Here is a 10,161-nt window from a genome sequence, read left to right as displayed (position 1 = left end):
GTGAGCTTCCTCCATCCCTTCAGCATCTTGAGAAGCTAACTCATTTGGACTTCAGTTACTATAAAAAATTAGATCTCTGCCTAGCTTGTATAAAGCCACATGCCTCACCAAACTTGATTTTAGTGGATGCTCAAATCTGTGAAGTTTTCCAGAGGTTTCATCGAATGTAACAGAGCTATGGTTAGATGGAACTGCAATTGAAGAAGTTCCTTCCTCCATCAAATGTCTTTCTAATCTTTGTGTATTCAACCTATGGGATTGCAAGAGGCTTAAATCTCTCCCTACAAGTATTCATAAATTGAAATCTCTTGAAAAATTCAATCTTAGAGATTGCTCAAGATTGGAGACTTTCCCAGAAATCTTGGACACCATGGAGAGGTTGAGATATCTTAATTTGAGCGGAACGGCTTTAAAGGAATTACCATCTTCAATTGACAATTTTATTGGTCTTGAATATTTGAGATTGAACAACTGTGAAAACCTTGTTTGTATTCCTAATGGCTTTTATAAATGAAAATCTCATTGGGGACTTGATATTTGTGATCGTTCAAATCTTGTTGTAAAAAACTTGTTTTCTGCCATTGGAGACAGACCAGTGAAGCTGAAAGATCTCCACGGGTTATCCTCATTGTACAAATTAGATTTATCTGAAACCAATCTTGAGAGCTTACCTACAACCATCAAACAATTTCCTTGGTTGCAAGAGTTAATTTTGTGGAATTGCAAGAGATTAAAATCATTACCAGAGCTTCCACCAAGCCTAGGACATTTGGATGCAGATAGCTGCACTTCACTAGAGGAAGTGTCCAGCATTAAAAAGCTTTTTGAGCAAGCACTGTTCTGTCAAGATGAACCATATCGATGCTTGAAGTTGATATTTACCAATTGCTTCCAACTGAATGAGAAAGGTATGGGGAATTATGGAACACCAAAGTTGGAGACACCATTTAAGCAAATGGTGAATGTACTAAAAGATTATCATCAGGTCTACTTTTTCTTCTTCTTCTTCATCCAAATGTCCTAGGCTTGGTGGAAGCTCTGGTAATGATTTCAATCTCTTGCAATTCCACAAGATTAACTCTCATCGGTAGGAATTTTGGCATTAGATGTGAATGTCATCTAAAATCCTATAATGGCGACAGTCATGACCGAATGTTTGGTTGGGATCACATGTTCCTCTTGTAGGTACCCAAATTTGCCCTGCCCAGGCTCAACAAGCCCAAATCCCTAACCCAAACCAAAACCCAAAATAGCCCAATAATTTTAAAAAACTAAAAGCCCAACTGGCCCAAAATTTTAAACAGAACAGAACCCTAGCCCTAGCCTATCCTCTTCTGTGCCTTTGCCCTTGACCAGCAGCCTCCACAGCTTCCGCTCACCCACGTGACATCTGACAACTTTCAACCACCCTCGGCGCCCCGTCTCATCTCGTTAACTCTCCTGACACCTGCAAACAAAGCAAGAAGAAACGACAGAAGCAGTACAAACATGGCAACAGAGAAACCAACAAACAAAAGCAAAAGGCATAGTATTGTATCTCAGTCGGCTATAAAGCCACCAAAAATGAATGTATTTTAGGGGGGATACAAAAAGATTGTATTTTTTATGAACAGAAAAGAAATAAAAAAAGGGGCAGAATAGAACCTAAAAAGGTGTTTTGATCTTTCTCTTTATTTGTTACTCTTCATTTTCTTGTTTGTTCTTATTTTATTGTTTTATATAAATCTACTTTTAAAAGAAAAATCAAAAAGAAAAAGAAAACGAGGCCTAACCTCGAAGAGATGCCGTGAAATTCCTTCTTCTTCGTCGAAATCGAAGATAGAAAGGGTCTTAAGGCCGAAAAAGCACCGCCGGAGCCCGAGCATGCTGATCGCCGTTCATGGTGGCGAATCGGTGGTTAAGATTCTGCTGAAAAAGGAGGCTAGGGTTCTATTTTGTTTCAGCCGATTGAAGCAGGAGAAAGATTTTTTTCCTTTTCTTTAATTTGTTCTCAAGTGGCTGAATGTTTTTTAGGGTTGTAGGCCTGATTTTGTTCAGCTAATGAAACGACGCCATTCCAGGGGAAGGGATCTGCGTGCAAAACCGTTTCCAGACCCGAACCCGTGCCTTTGCGCCTTAAATAGGTTATTTATGAAGCGGGTCCTTCCCTTTTTGCGCCGATATTCAATCGGGCCCTGTTTACATTTTTTTCTTTTAATTTTTTCCTAAGATTTGCGCATTATTACAATCTAACCCGCGCTTAAGCACAGCGTTTTGGGATCTGGATTATTTCCAGTTTTGGTCCCCGCATACTGGCGCGTATTGCATTTTAGTCCTTATTTCAGTCCCAATGGTTTATTTTATTTATTATCTATCCCTTTAAGTTTGATTTTGTTTCAATTAGGTTTTTTTCTTTCATTTCAGTATGTAATTCTTTTATTGTTCTTTTCTTAGTGTTCATCTCTTTTCAAAATTTTTTATTTAAATATATATTTTGAATTACTCTTAATCATTTTTACTTCATTTCAACTTGGTATTTTAACTGCATTTATTATTATTATTATTATCATTATTAATGTTGTTATTTTTATTACTACTATTTCTTTATTTTTATTTAATATTATATTATACTGTTTATTTTTATTATTATTAGTATTAGTTTTAGCTTCAATTAATATTTTTAACATGCATATATATATATATACTTTTATGTAACATTAATGATAATTTTTTTTAAAACATTATTATTATTTTTAATACAAGCATATATATTATGAGTATATTTATGTAGTTTTATTAATAGTTGTTTTTAATATTATGATTATTTCTAATATGTATATATTATGTATTTACCTCTAATACAATATATTATATATTTTTAATACTAAGGTTATTATCGTGATTATTATTATTATTATTATTATTCGTTGTTATTAATATATTGTTATTGTTGGGATTAATGTATTATTGTTTTTTTTTAAATTTATTTTATATTATTTACTTTAAACTTGCTTTACAAATTACTTACTTCAAATTGTTATATATTTCATTTATGTTGGAATTTATATATATTGTTTATTCTGAATCATTTCATATATTATTTTTTATATTATTTGTTATAAAACCTTTTCTTTCCTTCAATTGATTTCATTTATTATTTATTTCAAATCTTGTTATGTTATTTATTTTTATATTATTTTAATTCATTTGTCTTAGATCATTTGTGTTGGTATTTAAATAATGTATGATATATGTGTTTTTATTTTCATATTATGTATTGTTATCTTATGTTGTCCATTAGTCTTTTGTGTCGCTATCTTAATTTTGTCTATGTTTGACAAGTTTTATCTTGATTTGTTTCTTCAATTAGTTATACCTTTAGTTTTCATTATTTTGATTATTATTGTGTGGAGGTGAGCTCATGGATATTGCGTATGTTAATTTGCTTTTTTGTTATATATAATTTTCATTCGTTAATGGAATTAGTCATCCATGTATACATTATCATGTTTATTCGACTTTCATTCGTAATTGTCGCATTGTATCTTTTTAACTTATTGATTCAAAATTAACAATTCCACTTTATTTCAAATCAAATTAAGATATTTTGAGTCGATTTTATGAAACAAAGGCGATATTCGATGTTCAAAAATTCGAGGAATCGTGTCCTAACGTGTTGGGTTTTGATCTTTCGTTTGTTTAAATAATCAAATGTCCCTTTTAAAATTTGGTGTCATTTTTTTAAGGTAATGTCTGATATTCGAAAATTCGGGGAATAGTGCCCTATCGTGCTGGATTTCAATTTTTCGTTTGTTCAAAATCATCAAGTATTCCTTTAGAATTTCACTCGTATTTTCTAAATTCTAAACAAGGCAATGTTCGATGCTTGGAAATTTGAGAAAACGTACCCTAACTTACGGGGTTTCGGTTCTCTCGTTGATTCTAAATAGCTAAATATCTTTTTGAGTTTAAATGCATTGAATTTCAATTAAAGATGACCTCGTGCTCGAGAATTCATGGTATTGTGTCTTAACTTACGGGATGTAATACTCCGATATCTCGAGATAAGGAAATCTTCAACAATCATTTTGAGCTAATTCAAGAATTTTAAAATCGACGTCAATAAAAGGGATCGTATTTCAAATCCATTCTCGATTTTCAACTTTCGACTCTAGGACAATAATTAATTAATTTGGTACCAATTTTAGGCGTGACGAGGGTGCTAATCCTTCCTCGCACGTAACCGATTCCCGAAGCCTTTCGCACGTAACCGATTCCCAAACCCATTCTCTCGAGTTTCGAAGACCAAAAATAATGTTTTCATAAACTAAACGTTTTATTAAAACAAAGGTGGTCCGATCACACCTAACAAAGATCGGTGGCGACTCCCCGTTTTAATTTTCATTTTCAAATAAAGTCGATTCCCGTTTTCAAAAAATGATTTCGACACCTCTTATATGATGATTTCAAAGTTTGGGAGTTCGTTGAAAGTCATCAAACAAGTGTATTTACAATGAAACTTCCTTTAAATTCTACCGTCTTCTTTATAGGTTGAATAGTCACTAAGGAATATGTCATTGGAGATAAAACAGTGCGGGGTTCATCTATTGTTTGCAAATTAAGGATTCAATGTATGACACCCCAATGATGCTTCATATATTTCATATGCAGTAAATTTCAAACCCTAAATATGTAGTTAATATATATTTTGTTTATAAAATGTTTATTTTCTTAATACATATTTATCATAGGTTTTGTTTATAAAGATTTATTTTTCACTCAAATTTTTATATCTTCTTTTTTTTTTATTTTTTTTATTTCCTATTGCTCAAATACAATTAGAAATTTAAGGCATATCTAAATGGATTTAAATGAATATTAAATATTTATAACTCAAAGGGCATACTTTAAAAATAAAATTATATAATAAATCATATTTTATATTGTTTTTAAGATGAATTTTTTTTCCAAAATAAAATAGATTGCAATTTTGGATCATGAATCAAGAAGGAAAAAAAAAGAAGACAACAATTAATATTTTTGACTATTTACATAACTGGAAATATATATATATGAAATATATAAAATACAAAACTTGGTTAAATGGCAAGATTCAACATTGAGAATTCTTTTTGGTAAGACAACATTGATAAATTTAACATCTTGTAATAATTGACTTTATTCAAACATAAACTATGTTCAAAATTTTGGGTTTTGTTCTTGTGTTATTCTTTCGTTTTCTAAGTGTTTTTTTCCCTCTTTTACCAAGAGGCTAAAATCTAAAGATTCTAAAAGAACTAAAATATTTTAGGAATAATATTTGATATATTGTTAATGCATAAATTTTATATACTTTTAGTAAATAATAACATGAAAAATTATTATTAAATTAAACAAAAAAATGGAAAACTTTTAAATAAATAGTAATAATTTTATTTAAACATGATTAAACATTAATAATAACTATTATAAATAAATATTAATATATCTAAGATTTAGGATATGGTATTTAAGGTACTTGAGTTTAAAATTTAAAGGCTTTAGCATTTAATTATAACTAATTATTATTTAATGTTTGTATTGGATTTTAGACATATATGCGCATGGGAATATAGCTCTAAAAAATTTCTAAATACATAGAAAATTTGAAGGGAGTAACTTACATTAGAATGATCCTAACAACTAAAATTTTTAGGCACCAACAAAATTTTGCCATATCATCAAATTTTAAAGACATAAAATTATTATACACTTATCTATAGAGAAATTATTTTATGGACTCTTCTCACCATATTATTCATGATCCATTTTCAATTATTTAATAACATTTTAATAATTTTTTTCTAACACATAATTTTGGTAATTTTTTATCCTAAACCCAAACCCAAACCCGTAACCTTGAACCTTGAATCTTGAACTCGAACCCTTAACCTCAAACCCTTGAACCCTAAACTCTAAACCCAAAATTCAAACCCAAACCCTGCACCTTAAATCTCAAACCCAAATCCTAAACTTTGGGGTTTGGGGTTTAAAGTTTAAGGTTCAGGGTTCGAGTTTAAGGTTCGGGGTAAAATAAGTACCAAAATTATGTGTCAATGACATGAAAAATATTGCACAAAAATTAAATTTTTTTTAAAAAAATTGGTTGCACAAAAAAATAGCTTATAGAAAATGATTAAAATTTGTTAAAGAAGAAAAAATGTTTGTTTATAATTTGAAAAATTAATTATTTTAAGTAATTTAATTAAAGTTAAATTAAGTTGGAGAATATATTAGATATAGATGAGTGTATGATAATACTTTGTTATCTTTAAAATTTAATGACATGACACTATTTTATTTGTGTCTAAAAACTATACTTTTTAGATGATCCTAATATAATTTATTCCAAAGTTTAAATATACTTATGTCGGACAGGTATATATATCTAATATTTAAATCTGGTTCCAAACCACTAGATTTTCATCAGCCAAAATCTAATCTTGTTTAATAATTTGCAAAACTAGTTTTTATCACTTCTTAGAGGAACACAATCAAACATATTCTCAAACTACGCACTAATCTCTCATTACCCTTTTTAAGAAATGAGAATTGCATTATTTTCAGAGCATCGTGTCTTACAAACTATATATTCCATTGTCACCAGAAGCTCCATTGCTGCAACAAAATTATTTTGTTTGTAAATATTCATTTTTTATTACTAACATTTTTACTAATAGTATACAATTTCTTGAAAGGTCCCTGACCAACCACTTTAAAACATAAAATGCTTCTTAGACTTGTAGTAGAGTTAGAATGATGTACAACTAAGCAAAGATTGTCTAACTTTAGAAGTTTAGCAGGATCGTTGAGTTGCTTGACTATTGCAATGTTCTAGAGAGCACAGGTTAGACTCATTAGAGGTTTAAAATACCAACATTGTTAAGAAGTATATTTTTTAAAATTTCCTGAATTACAAATGTCTCCTCTCTTGATTAAACAAAAAAAATACGCTTGAATATGAGTATACAAGTAACACATTGTTTACTAGAAATAATATGTGAGTGTAGCTTCAACTTCTACATAAAGTGTGTGAGAGTAACTTCCATGAAATATTTATATCTCTCCTAGTTAAATTGAGTAATGTCTCTTTTAGTCTAAGTATTTAATTTAAGTTTTTTAAAATATTTTTTTAATTTTACTCTTCAAAACTGATGGGCGTCGAAACTATCAAATAAAAATCCTATAATAAATTAACTCTAGATAGTAGTAAAAAGAGTAGTAGGGTCGAATCCATATGGATTGATTATTTTTATCCAATTTCATTTTTTCTTGTGAATAGGATTTCTATCGTGGCAATAGTCGTGTCCACAACTCTAAATGAACTCGTTGAAAAATAAGCAAACAAAATAAATTAGAGGAGTTGAAAATGTTTAGAAATTAAATAAGTGAGATAGTAGAAATAAACAATTTATTAATCGAAAATAAGATAAAATAAGAAAATGGATTTGAATTTTGTAAATAGAAATATTAAGCCTTAGCCTTAGACTCGGTGAATTACGATTTTCGAATTGATCCTCGAAAATAGATTCTCTCTTCCAAACCATAAGTTAGTTATAGTGATCAAGAACGTCCTAATCACCAATTTTTCATTTCGTAGCTGATTTCGGTACTGCTTGCAAATCAACCCTTACTGATTGTCTAACCATGATACATGCGTTTGCAATTCAAGACCCCGACAGCCTTACGTTTTGAAGAACCTAACTCAGGTCAACGACCTCAACTGCGTGGAACATTTAAATCCAGCCACTATCTCCCTTGACGAAAATCTCACTAGTATGACCCGCCAGGATATGCCAATTTGTTCATAGAAATCCGAATATAGTACGGCCGACTCGTCTTCCCAACTATACACCAAAACAACTCCAACCCAACATGCACTTTGTGTTGAAATCAAATTGACTTTAAGGGGCAAATTTGTATTATCCCATATTCCGAAGAGATGGTGAATATCGTTATGAAAGATTTTTAATGCGGATTCATTTCTCACGATTCTTAACCGGAAAGAATACCGGCCTAAAGCTAAGTAGAAGTTTAGCAAAGTGCTTGGTTGGTGTATGAAAATGATTTTAATGGAAATGGTGGAAGATGAAAAAGGAAAGACACTTGTTAAGCAATTAAGCCAAAATATTGAAATGGAAATAAAAGTTGGCAGAATGTCTGTACTTCACGCGTGAAAAGAAAGAAAAGAAATGAATTGATTTTTTCTATTAAATTTTCAGGTATTCAAGGTGTGTTTTTCTAAAGGCCACCACAAACCCTATTTATATAAAAACCACATACTAAAATTAGCCTAACCCACCTAACAACTAATTACATGAAATAAAATATCAAATTTTCTTTTTTAAATATGGCTTTTACAAAGTAAAAAATATAATAAGCCCTTAAATGTCTCCAAATTTTTTATTCGACCCCTTTTTTATTGCTCGCTTTCAATTTAATCATTTTCTGCTTGTTTTCGAATTAAAGCATCCGAATTTCGTTCTTGACAAAATTTAAACATAAAATCATCAATTTAGCAGGAATTATTTCAAGGTCAACCATACTCCCCATGTATATTTAATTTGAAAGAAGGTGGTTCAAACAGTTCGGGTTGGTTTTGGCTGATTCGGTCCTGGGTGTATGTTTTAGCAAATGACAGCACTGAAATTTGACAACACGTGCCCACACCATAGAAGTTCAAATCTAATATATTTTTGGATGAAAGAGGATAGCCTCTACCATCATTCCTCGAAAACAACAAAATGAAATAGATTCAATAATAATCTTATTTTTTTATTTTCAACATAAATTAAACTAAATTCAAAAATAAACAAATTAAAATAAATAAATATGGGTTGCCTCCCAAAAAGCGCCTTTTGTTTATCGTTGTTAGCTTAACGACCTGAAATGTTATCCGTTTGGCCTATTGAGAATTAATTCTTCCATTACGTGCACTTGGAAGCTCTCGTATAAAGGTTTAACATTTTCCCATTGTCTTTGAAGCTTTTCCCAGATTCCTCCATCATTAGTGGATTGAGACATCTTCGAGCTTCTCCGTCCGGGCTTGCCTTTTCCTCTATCGGAATCCTTATATGTTCCAGTAATGATTTGAGCTCTAATTTCGGGGTCACCATGCGAATGACAGCTTCATGTATTAGTTTTTTATCATCGATAATTCTTCTTATTTAACATCGAGATCTGCATTCGTGTAAAGTACAGTTTGTAACTTGTTCTTTTCAAAATGTAAGCTTTTCAATGGTTTCATTCTATCGACACTAGAGACATTCGTTATTACACTGGGATGACTCATATCCTCATAAACATTAAACCTAGCCACTTTACCATCAAATTCCATGGTGAGTATTCCACTCTAAACATTAATTTTCATTCGCGTGATGCATAAAAATGGTCTCTCGAGTAGAATATCAGAAGAATTTATCGAGTTGTCATCCACCATGTCAACGATGTAAAAATCAGTAGGAAAGATTAGCTCATTTACCTTGACGAGGACATGTTCTAGCACTCCTTCCGAATATACTAAAACCTATCCACAAGCTGAATGACTACACCCGTTTCTTTCAAAAGACCCGTATTTAGTAGTTTATAAATAGACAAAGGTATAACAATAATAGATGCACCTAAATCGTACATGGCTTTTTTTAAATCCAATATTGCCTATTTTGTAATATATGCAAAACATACCTTGATCCTTACATTTAGGTGGCATTTTCCTTTGTAAAATTATGGAGATGTTTTCTCTGACATTCATCTTTCCATTGTACAAGAGCTTCTTCTTACTCGTGCATAATTCTTTTAAGAATTTTGCATATCTTGGAATTTGTTTAATTGCATCAAGAAGAGGAATGTTGATTTCTACGTTTCGAAAAGTATCAAAGATCTCATTCTCTTATTGCTCCTTCTTAAATTGGGTGAGTCTTCCAGGAAATAGAGGCGGTATTGTTGAGTTTGACTCCTATTTCAGTAAAATTGAAGAAATAATCTTTCAGTCAAACTCTGTTTATTTGTTTCAATCAAACTCTGATTAGTCTAGATTATTTTATTATTATTTGACCTTTGAATTTAGCCTATAAGTAGGCTCCTTTACAACCTTAGAAAATACACTCATTAAAGATGAGAACTTATAACATATTTAGAGAACTT

At 30.6% G+C, this 10,161-nt stretch overlaps 1 long non-coding RNA gene across 1 annotated transcript; it reads right to left on the bottom strand.

The window, feature by feature from the left end:
- Positions 1-536: 536 nt before the first annotated feature.
- LOC107886837 (uncharacterized) lies at positions 537-2,437 on the bottom strand. The gene is made up of 2 exons (XR_001680926.2): positions 1,773-2,437; positions 537-1,447 (listed from the first exon to the last, which is right to left on the bottom strand). It is a non-coding gene; the product is annotated as an uncharacterized lncRNA (long non-coding RNA).
- Positions 2,438-10,161: the final 7,724 nt, after the last annotated feature.

This window comes from Gossypium hirsutum, chromosome A11 (assembly GCF_007990345.1).
Source record: "Gossypium hirsutum isolate 1008001.06 chromosome A11, Gossypium_hirsutum_v2.1, whole genome shotgun sequence".
Classification (NCBI taxonomy): Eukaryota; Viridiplantae; Streptophyta; class Magnoliopsida; order Malvales; family Malvaceae; genus Gossypium; species Gossypium hirsutum.
This window is presented reverse-complemented; position numbering and strand designations above follow the sequence as displayed.